Source organism: Xiphias gladius, chromosome 15 (assembly GCF_016859285.1).
Source record: "Xiphias gladius isolate SHS-SW01 ecotype Sanya breed wild chromosome 15, ASM1685928v1, whole genome shotgun sequence".
Lineage (NCBI taxonomy): Eukaryota > Metazoa > Chordata > Actinopteri > Istiophoriformes > Xiphiidae > Xiphias > Xiphias gladius.
Window position 1 is genome coordinate 28,226,249 of NC_053414.1, and position 13,327 is coordinate 28,239,575.

The following is a 13,327-nucleotide window of genomic DNA, read 5'->3' on the forward strand; positions in this document are numbered from 1 at the left end:
TGACCCAGTTAGGACCTCATTACAATGATACAATTAATATTTAATGATATATTTTTAATATTATCATAACCATTGATATAATTATTTATCTATTTAACTTTTTCTTTGTTAACTTTTTGACCTATTCACCTACTTTTGTACATATAAACTAAATTTGTGTATGTGTGTGTGTGGGTATGTAAGCATGAGTGTGTGTATTTTATGTTTTACATTATCTGCATGGATGTATGTGGGTGTGTGTAGGTATATGTGTATGCGGGTATTTGCGTGGGGGAATTAGGTGGGCTCTTTTGCTTATGGAATTTAAATTTCATGGTACGTCTAGTTTGGTGGCCAGGGGGCGGTTTGGCCATAATACGTGACTCCCAGATACACGGGTGTATATATATGTATGTACTGTATATGTTGCATGTTGCATATGTTAATTGTGTACATTTTTTAAAAACTAATATATCCGCCATATGGAGATTTTATGCCACATGAAGACACCAAGGTGCATAATCCAGTTGACAGACTTTAATTTGCTGGAAAATACAAATTATAATACATAACTGTCTAGGGTCCTTCTGTAAGTGACACTTTAGTCAGTTGTTTTCATCTTACACATTAGTTAATTTTTAACATTCAAAAAAGAAAAAGGATCACAGTCAAGCTGGACTTTAACCCAAGATGACATACAAGAAAAGCCCTGAGCCAAACTGAGCCAACAGTGGAGCTAAATAGCACAGAGCCCATTTTTCCCTGGTGCACAACATGCTCTTTTTTCTTTATTGGGATTTGATGGGATCTGTGCTTGTCATGGGTCTGGGTTTTAAAGTCATGAACAAGCCGTTCTGACAACAGTCTTCATAAGTCTGATCATTTAAACTCTAAATTAGTTTAATGAAGAGCTTATTCCTGTTTGTTAGGATCACTCAAGCCAGGCTTTTCCCAAAAGAGTCCTGCTTTTCTGTGCCTTTTTATGAAACCCCTCTCCACTTAAATGTCCCAGCTAAAATGTCTTGCTCATATTCACACAGTGAGAGAGATTCACAACTAAAAGTTGTCCAGTATATCCACAAATTAACCACTGCTGAAATAACAATTGGTTTCTCAAGAGAACATTATATTTGTCATCTTTAAAATGCCAAGAAGTTTTCTTTGTTACATGGCAAGACTTTTCTTCTGCAGTGATATAGTACTTAGTGTTTGTCTGACTGCAAGACGAGGGAACTTGATTTGTATAACATGTCACACTTTCAATATATTCACATAATTCAAAGTGCTTTTCATAAAACAAACAGTATTGAGATGAAACAAAATGGCAAACTACAGTGCATTCAGAAGGTATTCAGACTGCTTCAGTTTTTTCCATATTTTCTTATGTTGCAGCCTTCTGCTGAAATTGAACAATAGAACATTGACATAAGCATTCAGACCCTTTACTAAGTACTTCGATGAAGCACCTTTGGCAGCAATTACAGCCTCAAATCTTCTTGGGTATGTTGTGACAAGCTTTGCACACCTGGATTTGGGGATTTTCTGCCATTCTTCTCTGTAGATCCTCTCAAGCTCTGTCATGTTGGATCTGGACTGTTGGTGGACAGCCATTTTCAGGTCTCTCCATGACCGCACATCATTTCTCCACTTACTAACCGTAAAACTCCCCCAACCCTAACCAAAATGGCATTAAATGACACACAGGAGTAAAGGGTGTTAAATGACACATGAAATGGCCCGAAAGTGGTGTGCTATTTATACGCAATCCCATGGATTTTACTTTGAATTACATAATTAAAAGGTGTCTCGGATCATTGGAAGTTTGTTCCACATAAGCAGCTTGCCCATGTTTGTATATAAATCTGGAATCAATCAGCTGTCCAGTGCCAGCTGTCCTATAAATCTTGCTGTACTTCTAAAGTAATCATGGGCAGACTATTGTCTTGGGATTGCTTTTAAAATTTAAGTCTGAATCCATGATTGCACCAAGATTTTCTGATATGTTTTGAGTGTTCAGTGACAGAGAGATGAGATGATATACTGTACTACTATCAAATACAAGTCCACTATTTAATTGCATTTTAGTAAAGGTTTGGTCTGCTAGCTGAGAAAAATATATGTTTCTCTTTGGCTGATGACTCATCACAAGTCACTTACTTGGGCTCTCCCTCATTTATATTGTGGCAAAAAATGGAAATATGATGGGGATGGTGAGATTTGTAGCTTGACAAGCCCGCAAAAAAGGCTAAGAGTGAATGAAATCCGAGCAAAGCTGCAGACCGGGGAGTTGATTCTCAGTGGGATCAACTTCACGAGCAGCCCTTTGACACTCCATGTTAACATTAATAAATATTTCTGTACATTTAGGATGAGTCATTTGAACAGTTATACCAGCAAGTTGCTGGTTACAATTCCAGTTATGCGGATAACGATCATGATTAGCAATGTCAGGCCACGCCGTAAAACCAACTGTGTAACTGACAGAACATCTCCCACTGTGGTGGTAGGGGTGACTTCACTGTGGCTTGGAAGAAGCAACTCCGGGTCTGTCACAGTCCTCAGCACTCACACAACTAGACAGAGTTGTACTGGCCAGGGCCGGGTTCTGATCTGAGTCTAAAGATTTGAGGCAGAATTTTCAAACGAATTTTTAATATTAACACAAAACACGATACTGTCCTCACAGCAGGGCTGTTTAATATAACTACTGTACAGAATGAAAAAAGTAAGTGGGTGCATTTGCTTACCTGGGTCCTCCATCCCAAACGCTTCTTCTTCTGTGATCTGGACTCTTGCTCTCACAAGAGCCTGATTGGAGACATTAAGGACAGTTGCTGATAGTGTGCTTCAACTTCCAATACATCTTAAGACAAAGTCAAAAATGCAAAGGCAATTCGGTTTGAGTGATGTAGCTACTGTATCCACCTCTTCAGCAGCCTTTTTCCAGTTAAGTTGGCACAAAAATGTGATGAAAATAAACGCCTGTAGTGACACACAAATGGTAAGTCCTGTCCATAGTCTACACAGAAATAAGAGATAAAGTTTTAAAGGCTTTCCTTAATGTTAGTTGACAAGCAGGAGCCACAAGACATGGCAATTAGTAGTTTGGTCTTACCCACAATTCCCATGTTCGCTGCAAACATTAGGGACATACCAGTGGGGAAGCCAATGAAGTAGAAACCCACCAGGTTACAAAGAGCACATACCAACTGTTTTCCTGATCCTCTAAAAACTCCTGCGGCCACAGTCTGTGGATATTTGCATGGATATTTTGTCAAATCACGTTGTGTACTCTACATGTCATTATGTCAAAAATGCTTTATTGATCAACGTGCATGAATAGTCAACTGCTCATTGTTACCCACTGCAGTGGCATTAACAACATGCATGAAACCGAATATGAGCATGATGTCAGCAACCCTCTTAGTAATGTCTCTACAAAAAGATGCAGTTATAGATTTTTGTTAGATGCAAGCATATAAACTGACAATCACACCTGAAATGTAACTTTACAGGACAGGAGATCATTTTTGAGTTCTTTAGTGAGATAACTGCATTATACTGTAAATTATCCCCAGCCAACTGATAAACAATGAACAGACTATGAGACTGAAATTGACACTGACACCCACTACACAAGTTTTGTTGGCACAGTTCATCGCTGTACGTGACTTATTTATTCAGTCAGGTGATAAAAATGAAAGAAATGAAAGAAATCTATTCGGCAGGGAAAATGGGATTAACAATACTGAAGAAAAAAACCTGTTAGACATAACTGAGGCTCATCAAACAATCACAGACCAGTGTTTGTGTGTCAGCATAAAGATGATGAACTGTGTTAATGTACAACAGTTTGACTGGCATTAGGACACCATGCCTGCTATGGCACGTGGACTGCAACCAAGGATACACAAAATAACTTGTGAAGGTTACTGCCGCAAAGATTTTACTCATTACTCTGAGGTGAAAATGTATCCAATGACATTTCTGGCGATGTTGAGACTAGCTCCAACAAAACATGCAACTATGACTGTGTTGGACAAAAGAAACAAAAAACTAGCTAATTTTGTTAATAAAGTTGAATATGTGTACTTTCAAGAACAGTGTGCATATTTTAACCACCAGGTGAACACAAGGAACTAGAGAGCTCCAGACTGAAGCTACAATTGTATAGATTAGCTTGATAAAAAAAAACAACAACTTGTTTTATATATCGGAACTGAGAACATCTAAATATATTATTCTAGCCAAATAATACATTTGATATTAGTCCACATGATACATTAAACATGAGTCCAGATAAAACAGGATTTTTTATGCAATGTGGACTGAATGAATTTCCTCAGATACAAAAAAAATTCTAAGATTAAGAACAGTTACACTATCAATACTGCATTCTTATACCTTTCTCATGTATATTATCTATCTATCTATCTATCTATCTATCTATCTATCTATCTATCTATCTATCTATCTATCTATCTATCTATCTCTCTATCTATCTATCTATCTATCCATCTATCTATCTATCTATCTCTCTATCTGTCTATTTATCTACTTCTCCTATGTATTGTATCTGTTTTGAATGCATTCCTTTAATGTATTGTCACTCTTGGTTTATAGTATTTTTTTGTTGTGCTGATGTGAAGTCAAGTACATCTTAAAAACCAATGGCTGTCAGAAAGGCCACCATTGGCCCCAGGTGTAAGAGGTACTGTAATTACATTTATAATTGTGAGTGTATTGTACGCAACATGTACTGTATACAATGGTTCCTATATGCACAGATGATGGGGACTTTGCAAGATAGCTTAGCCTGCTTTGTGTTTCCTGCACCAAGAATATTCCCTACCCATACACTGGCAGCAACAGAGAATCCTACTGGGAACTGTGGAAGAAAATAAGATCAGGATGTAAATTATTGCTATGGAAATACATTATTTGAGGGGGATATTTATCTTCACATTAAGTGCCCATATATTTGTATTAAACTAATGAAAAGTTAACAGCCAAATCTGGCTGCTCTGTGGAACTATAGTTAGCCAGATTCGAAAGAGAAAGATGGAGCAATGTCATCATACAGCATAGGGGCTAAAAAACAGCTACTAGAACTACTATATTTTAAAGCATATTTTTTTAAATACAGCTATACGTCCCAAAAAAGAGGATAAAAGTTGCCTTTTCTAAATTAAGGTTTCATGGGAGCAGTCACCAACAGACTATAAGTGTGCCTAATTACAAGATAGGAAAAAGTGAAGAGGAGTTATCATGTAAGCTATAATGCAAAGTTGGTACGCTATGGACTGAGCACCCAGCTCAACCTCACTTATCACTCCAGCCAGGAATCCTCCTATTTCAAATATCCACCATGATAAACAAATCATGAACATGCTGGGAATGGCCAACTTGACGAAGGGGCCCCACTCCTGCAGGCAGTCGAGTGACCAACCTGTGGATCAAAGGTTTGTAGTTACAGAGGGTAGCTAACAAAAATTACACAGTGGAATGCTTATAAAGGATAACCAATCAACGTGCTGTAAGAGATGTATAGTCGCACTGAACAGTAGGTGAACCCTTTGGAGTTACCTGCATTTACATCAGATCTTCATCTAAGTTGCATTATTTGACAAACTAAATCTTTTTTAACTAATAACACACAAATCATTGTAATGTTCTTGCCGATACTGAATACACCATTCAAACAAGTCGAAGTATAGGTGCAAAAAATATGTGAACCTGGTTAACATCTGTGTTCATGAGTCTACCAAATGCAAATCATGGTGCATGGTTGCATGCAGTATCATGTAAATGGCAGGACACCATGGAGGAAGCTGCCCCAAAAGAAGAAATGGTCCAACATTCATCCTGAAGGTTGTGCAGGTCTGATCAGCAGCTACCAGAAGCATTTTTTTGAGGTTATTGCTGCCATAGAAGGATTGACCAGTTATTAAGTCCAAGGAATAACTTACTTTTTCCACCAGTACTATGAAGGTTTAATGGGTATGTTCAGTAAAGACACAAAAAATTATAATTGTTTGTGTGTTATTAGATTAAGCATATTATGTTTGTCTATACTTGTGACTTAGATGAAGATCAGATCACATTTCATGAACGATTAACACAGAAAATTACCTCATTCCAAAGGGTTCACATACTTTTTCCTCCCACTGTAAATGATGAAACAAGATGTATGTATCGGAGAGAATAATTACTGCAGTGCAGTCTGAAATGAATTCAGACAAAGGGAAACATTTTAACATCAAACTCATGTTGTGGTCCTAATCTTCACAACAGTGAGGAAAGAACTGACCTCCCCATGTGGCCTTGTGCAGACCCTTCCAGCAGATGTAAACATAGAAGAACAAAGCCAGCAAATGCTGTGAGATAGCGTTGGCTGCTGCCAATCCACTTTAGTAGTATCATGAGGTACCAGCAGGTTTTAGAGCAAGAGTAGAAAAAAAAAAGTAGAATCATTGAAAAATATCCACATTTTGCTGACAGCTGTTGTCATAACTGTAATGCATGTTTATTGCTTCATGTTTATGTTGTGTGTAGATGGTAATTCAAATTGTTACTAAATCATATTAAAGTGATTGACAAAAATAATAGAACCCCTTTACATTGCAATCCAGTTAAGCAATCCTGTAATACTGCAAATACTAACTTAATGAAATAATAATTGTGATACAAATAGTAAAAAGGTTAAAACAGTGTCCCAGAGGTGATTATTCTTATTCTATGTCTTGTCCGCATTGTTTTTTTGTGATGTTGTTGTTGTTAAATTGTATTATGTAGAAATTTTGCTCCTTTGTGTATGTTAATAAAAATATTAGAAACACATTTCAAGGCAACTTCAGTCCCAATACAACAAAACCACAAGATGCAACCTTCCAGTGTACCATAGGATCAATGCCTCTGTGACACAGAGGCCCTGAAAGCTCCTTATTTCCTCCATCAGCTTCTTACTATGAATGATGGGGTGCTGCATGAACACACATTTTCTGCCACAGTTAGAAAAGGTTATTTGGGGATTCTTGGCAGGCCCAATAAGCCAACATTTGGTGACACTGTTGTCCAAAGCTGTAACAAAAGGGCACTAACAAAAAGACAAGCTGTTTTTTCTCTCAAGCCCTTCCTTTGGAAGCCAAAAAACATGTCATGCTCACCCTAACATATAAAGTGACTATCAAGTAATACCTACAAAATTGAATTTGAATTGAAATAACATTATCGAGATGCTTCTTTTCATGCATGTTTCTGATTAGTATATTAGTTCATTAGTTCATTAGTATGTGTATGTATGTTGGCTTTGATTGACTTGTTGATGCTTGACGAGCATCACTAGTTTTTCTTTTCTTCCCTGTCAAAAGTCTGTCCATATAAAAGTTTTTCATGTCGTTTCGTTTTCTGAATAAAACTTGCTAACCTAAATCATAGCCTTGCTAGCACCAGAGCACTGTTGTTTCTTCATCTTTGCCTGATGAAACAGTATATTTTTCGGTCACAGCTTTACTGCACATAATGCTAACACAAGCTTTTATTAAATACGTAGCATTTAGCATGTTAGCATGTGAACATGTGCTCTGTTGAGACATTGAGGAAAACACACATCTACTTAGCCTCATGAGACCAGCACAGCTGAGGCTGATGAGTCTTTGGTTGTTATGTTTTTAGATATAATGTCCTAATGTGAGCTAAGTGCTTTTGAAGATACTTCCCTTGCAGCTGGTACATAAAAGAAGCCTGAAGAAGGAAAACTGACACAAGTAAACTGACAATAACATATCAGAATTCTGTGTCTGTTGAACATAGTTTGGGGTTACATGGCAGTATTTTCTGTGAGAGAACACAGATTTGGATCTTCCGAGGTAGCAATCCCTCCAATATCTCTTGTTGCATTAGGCCATTGTGGGCAATAATGCAAATCAATGAGCACGACAGCATAATGGCAGTATGGAATTTAAAAGGATTTTAGCAGCCGTGTCCTCAAAAACCTTTGATTTGTAGGGTATTTAAATAACAGGATTAACCAAAAATCGACATTCCCATTTGGCGATGTTTTCTCATTTGAATTTCCAGAAAATGTATTTTATGAAAGTATTATGATATAAATGTACACAACGTACATAGAAGATTTTATTGATATCACCAGCCCCTATTGTAAGTGAACTGATGGCCTAGTACACAAGGTCGTGAAGGAAAAGAGAATGTCTCAAACTCACCGGCAGAGCAGGCATGAAGATCTTCACACACAGCTGAGAGAGACTTGATGGAAAAAAGACAAACATGCATGTGAAATTATGTGAGACTGAAATATATGATTATGTTTAATTGATATGGGATGTATAAAGCTATCAAAAAGTAGTAGAAGAATCAACACAACCCCAGGTGAATTTCATTTAGCAGCACAACGGCTCAACAGTAAGCTCTCTTCCCATCTTGGGGGGGGGGGGGGGGGGTCTCTGCTGCCCAGCTGGCACCCTCCTGAGTGGAAATTTAATATTCTGACTGCTCCATATTCCTCCCATATTTCAAAGATATGCAGGTTAGGTGAATGTGTAACTGTAAATTACTACTTGTGAATTTGAGTGTGATTGTGTTTATGTGCAATAGACAGACAGTCTGACTGTCTTCAGAATATGCAAAAGTGCTAGAAAGGGAAAGTGGCTCTTGATAAGTCCAGCAACAGCATTGACTGAGATGCTGAATCTACATGACTTTCGTGGGATTAAATAGGTTATGCCTGACTGGTGATGAGATATGTGGGTATGGGGAGGGGGAGGCTCTCACAGTTTTGAACTGAAAAAAATTTTTAGAAATCTGCAGTCAGAATACACTGTAAGTAAATGGAAATCCCCACTTCTTCATCTTTATCTTTGGACTTGTGGGGTTTGTATGCTGTAACGAAGCTGCAGTCTGACATCTTATTGTTTTAGTGTTGAAGTCTTTACACTAGCCTATGTTAGACATTAGGGAAGCACCCCTCTGCTGGATGTCTCGATACTTTACCTAAACTAAAGGTATCTGCCAATGCCAAGTACCAATCTGATACTTAGTGTTTAGTGCTATATTAAGTAATTTTAACTAACCCAGGATTGCTGGGACTACAGCTTGAGACTATGGCCTGCCCTGACAATGAATGTAACTGACAGCGGTAACGCTGAATTTTGTAATGACACTGATGAAGAATTTGTTTTTAACGTGGATTGGTCACATCTGCCTGATGCTCAATCTGCTTAATGATTTAAGCATTGGCAGCGATACTGATCAGGTGGGCCGGATCAGTGCACCTCTATTAGACCACAGGTTACAGATTTTCAATAGGGATTGTGGAGGGGCTGTGCCCCCACAAAAAACAACTCACTTACTTGAATAAAAAAAAAGTGATTAAAATATAAGACAAACCTTTTCCTACACATAGTATATCAGCAAAAAAACTGCAGCTTCTGGTCATTACAGTGCTGTAAACCATATCCTGAGAGTACTATATTATGTACCTCACTATGTCAGCCAAACAATATGACGATATGAAAACAGCACAGTTAAGAAAAATATACATTAGTCATCATGATAACAACACTGGCAGACCACAGAGTCGTCGCTCATGACAATATATTTTTTAAGTTCCACTGCATTTGAACATTAATATTTTGTTCATCCGGTCTAAATCCGGTCCAAACCTACCTGCCACAAAAGATCAATACAGGCAAAACAGAGCTAAGACAATGTATTGATTACTAGATCCACAGAAAATGAATCAGTGACTGTTTTGATAAGAATGAATTGTTTAATGCCAAACATTTGCTGGTTCCCACTTCTCAAAGGTCAGCATTTGCTGCTTTCTTTTGCTACTTTGAGCTTTGGCCTGTTGGTTGGCTAAAATCGGCCCATCCTGCCTTGTTTTCTTGGCAAACTGTGGGACCGTTACTACCAATCAATCCTGGCTTGAATCTGACTATTGTTGCTGAACACGTGCCTCCCTTTATGGCCACAATTTGCCTTCTACTAATCGCCACTTCCAGCATGATAATGCTCCATGTCACAAAGCAATAAGTTCATTGTACTTCAGTGGCCTCCACAGTCACCAGATCTGAATCCAACAGATCACCTTTGGGATTTGGTAGAATGGGAGATCGGTAGCACGAATTTGCAGCTGACAGATTTGCAGAAATGATGCGATGCAATTATATCAACATGGGGCAAAATCTCAAAGGAATGTTTCCAAATTCTTGTGGAATCCATGCCATGAAGAACTGAGGCTGTTCTGAGAGCAAAATGAGGCCCTACTCAGTATTAGTATGGTGTTCCTAATAAAATGAGTGTACATCACCACAAGTGATCAGGGCAAGAGCCATCAGCAACATGATATTGTTCTTTCTGATCTAGCTGTTTGCAATGCAACCACAGACTCCATCCTCTACTCCACTGAGACTTACCTGGCGACCTCTGGGCTCTGTTTGACAGCAAGCAGGAGAGGTTCAGTGTTGATGAGGATGGCCCAACAGGGAAAACAGGCCATCAGCAGAATCAGAATCCCTCTCTGGAGGATCACGCCCACACGCTTCAAGTTACCGCTCCCATACGTCTGCGTGTAACAGGCAGACAGATAAGGGAGTGGAATAATAAAACACACCACACCACTACAAGCAAGGGGACAACTGAGTCAAGAAAACAAACTCGATACAAAAACTCATAGCTGGACTTTTTTAAGGGGAAAGAACATCCTGTGGTGAGACACTACCTGAGATATGAGGGTATCACAAGTTGACGACAAACCAGATCCAATGGAAATACCAGTGACATTAAGCACCTGCAATTGAAAAATAAGCATTATTACAATTACCAATCATAAAATTTTCAAAGGCAAGCTTATAGAAGGCAATAACAGCAAACAGACTGGCATTTCCAGATAGATCCAACGCAAGTCTCCTCACCGCAGCTGCTAAGGATACCCCTGCTAGTTCAGTTTTCCCCAGGTGACCACAGAACACTGTGCTGACGATACTGATCATGAAGACCATCAACTGGGAAATGACCTGGCAAACAAAAACAAACACAACACCCTCCGGATATTAACATAAAAAAACATAATGCATGTTTGTATTGAAACAGTATTTGGAAAACAAGTCTTAAAAGAGATTGTTCAACCCCCCCTGTGTAAAGTCCTAATATATACAGAGCCTTGTTGAAAAGCTCTGGCTTTGAGCAGAATTTTAAGTTTAAACAGTGCATTAGAGTTAATAAATAACTGCATACCTCTTCCTCTCTTTGTTTCAAACACACACTGAAAAACCTTCTTATGTCATTCAGTTGTGACTTGTGATTTTGTGATGGTAACCTTGAGCAGATTTCATCTGATATTTTGTTATCTTCACTGCTATATACTATGTAAATGTGGATTTGTTAATTGTGTGATGCAATGATGCAAAGTCGTTTGCATTATTTCCGTGGCCTTCTTAAATTAATTTGCATATATAAGGAGCAGCCCTACTACCCCAGCATCTAGACTTCCAATAGAAAAGCCAGAAAAAACTTTTTTTTTTTAACAGTTATTTGATGTGTCAGATTCTTTACACAGTATTTTACATGTATACCTATGTATATTTGGAAAAAAAACTCTGTCTAGATCAAGTTTTTCAACGAAACCAGAAGTGAAAGTTAATTAATTCTGGTTTAGGATATGCTAAAAATGTTGGCACAGTTTTAAGTCCTTTCATGAACTATAAAACAATTCAGCAAGGTTGACTGCTCGAATGAAAATATAGCATCCTCTTTTTCTGTTATTGTCCTGAAAATAGTTTATGTAATTCACCACTGGGTGGGTGTAATATCAGATAATGTATGATGGCAAAAAGTTAAGCTATCAGGAAAATACATAATCAATATTAAAAAGGTGAGGGGAAAAAATCAACCCTTTATACTAGGAATTTGAAATATGGCAATAGTAAGATGAGGCTTTTGAATGGTAAAAGATTGGTGGCTACTTATAATACATATAAGTTCTCTGTCAAGCATTTGTCGGTGTGGAGTCATTAATGCCACGTTAACATACAGTCTAGACAGAAGTATTTGGACAATTACAATTTTTTTCAGTCTCTGTGCTTCATCACATTTAATTTTAAACTTAAACTGAATATGAAATAATACCGTTTATGTTTTTATTGCCAGATATTTTTAATTGGCATGTAATTTTGGACAAATAAATACTACAGCTTGCTTCACATCGTGTCAAACAAATATTGGCCATGCGCTGCGCACAGCTCTAACAATGAAATAAGATTTTACACATTTAAAATCCTCAAAAAAAAAAAAAAATCAACACATGACGGTCAATGTTGATATTGTGGCGGGGCGCCACAAATAGATCAGTGTATGGGAAGCACTGCAAAGAATACCAGCTCATCTGCCAAACATGGTGGTGGTTCTGTTATGGTTTGGGTACATATGGCTGCTATTGTAACTCGCACACTGACATTTATATTGATTGACCGAGCTGCATTTCACTTGCTGAAGACCAGACTGACGGTAGAGAGACCCCACGGCAAGCAAGAGAATTGAAGACCTCAGGCTGTCAGTAACTGCAAAGGATTTTATAAAAAATTTGAAATATGAGGACTTTGTTTGACTTCATGTGTATCTGTCCTCTGTATATCTGAACCCATAATGTCTGGACACTGTGTTAAAAAGGCTCCCTCACAGTACCTGTTAATTTATTTCAAATTAAATATGTTGAAGCGCAGAGCCTAGAGAATGTGTAACTGTCCGAATACTTTCCGTCTGGACAGTGCCAGCGTCATCTGCTCAGCCTGACGTTTGTGTAGAGTCTGTCACGACATCCTCAAGTGATGATTATTTTGTAGTATAACACTTGAAACAATACTTATGAAGAATTACCGCCATTTAAGAATTGTAAAACTATAAGTAGTCTCCGCAAAACGACTCCTTTAGTACCAGAGGATTGTAATTTGTTACTTTCCAGCCCTGTACAATAGGAAAGGTGCTCTGACTCAAACTTACCACTGGCCCCCCTAGTTTAACAAGTTGTACTATCTCACGCCGGTAATCAAGCGGGACAAAGCCTCGGATGCTCCTCAGGCGAGAGCCATAGCATTCACCAGAGCCCTGAACTATCAAGGCTCCGTTCGCTCTCTTAGTATATTTTGTTGCTGGTGCAGAATCGTCCATACCCGAGAAAGAAGCGCTGTAAAAACACAGCCTGGCTTGATGTCTACAACTGCTCCCTCCATTGAGCCCTCTGATAAACGCCCTCTGCAGTTTTAGAAAATGTCAAACAAAGCTGGCGTATATCGGTTTCAAAAGGGTGGGTGGGGGGTGCAGACCTCTAAAT

General features: G+C 38.3%; 1 pseudogene; it reads right to left on the bottom strand.

Annotated features, from left to right (window-relative positions):
* Positions 1-2,352: 2,352 nt before the first annotated feature.
* LOC120799625 lies at positions 2,353-13,164 on the bottom strand (annotated as a pseudogene).
* Positions 13,165-13,327: the final 163 nt, after the last annotated feature.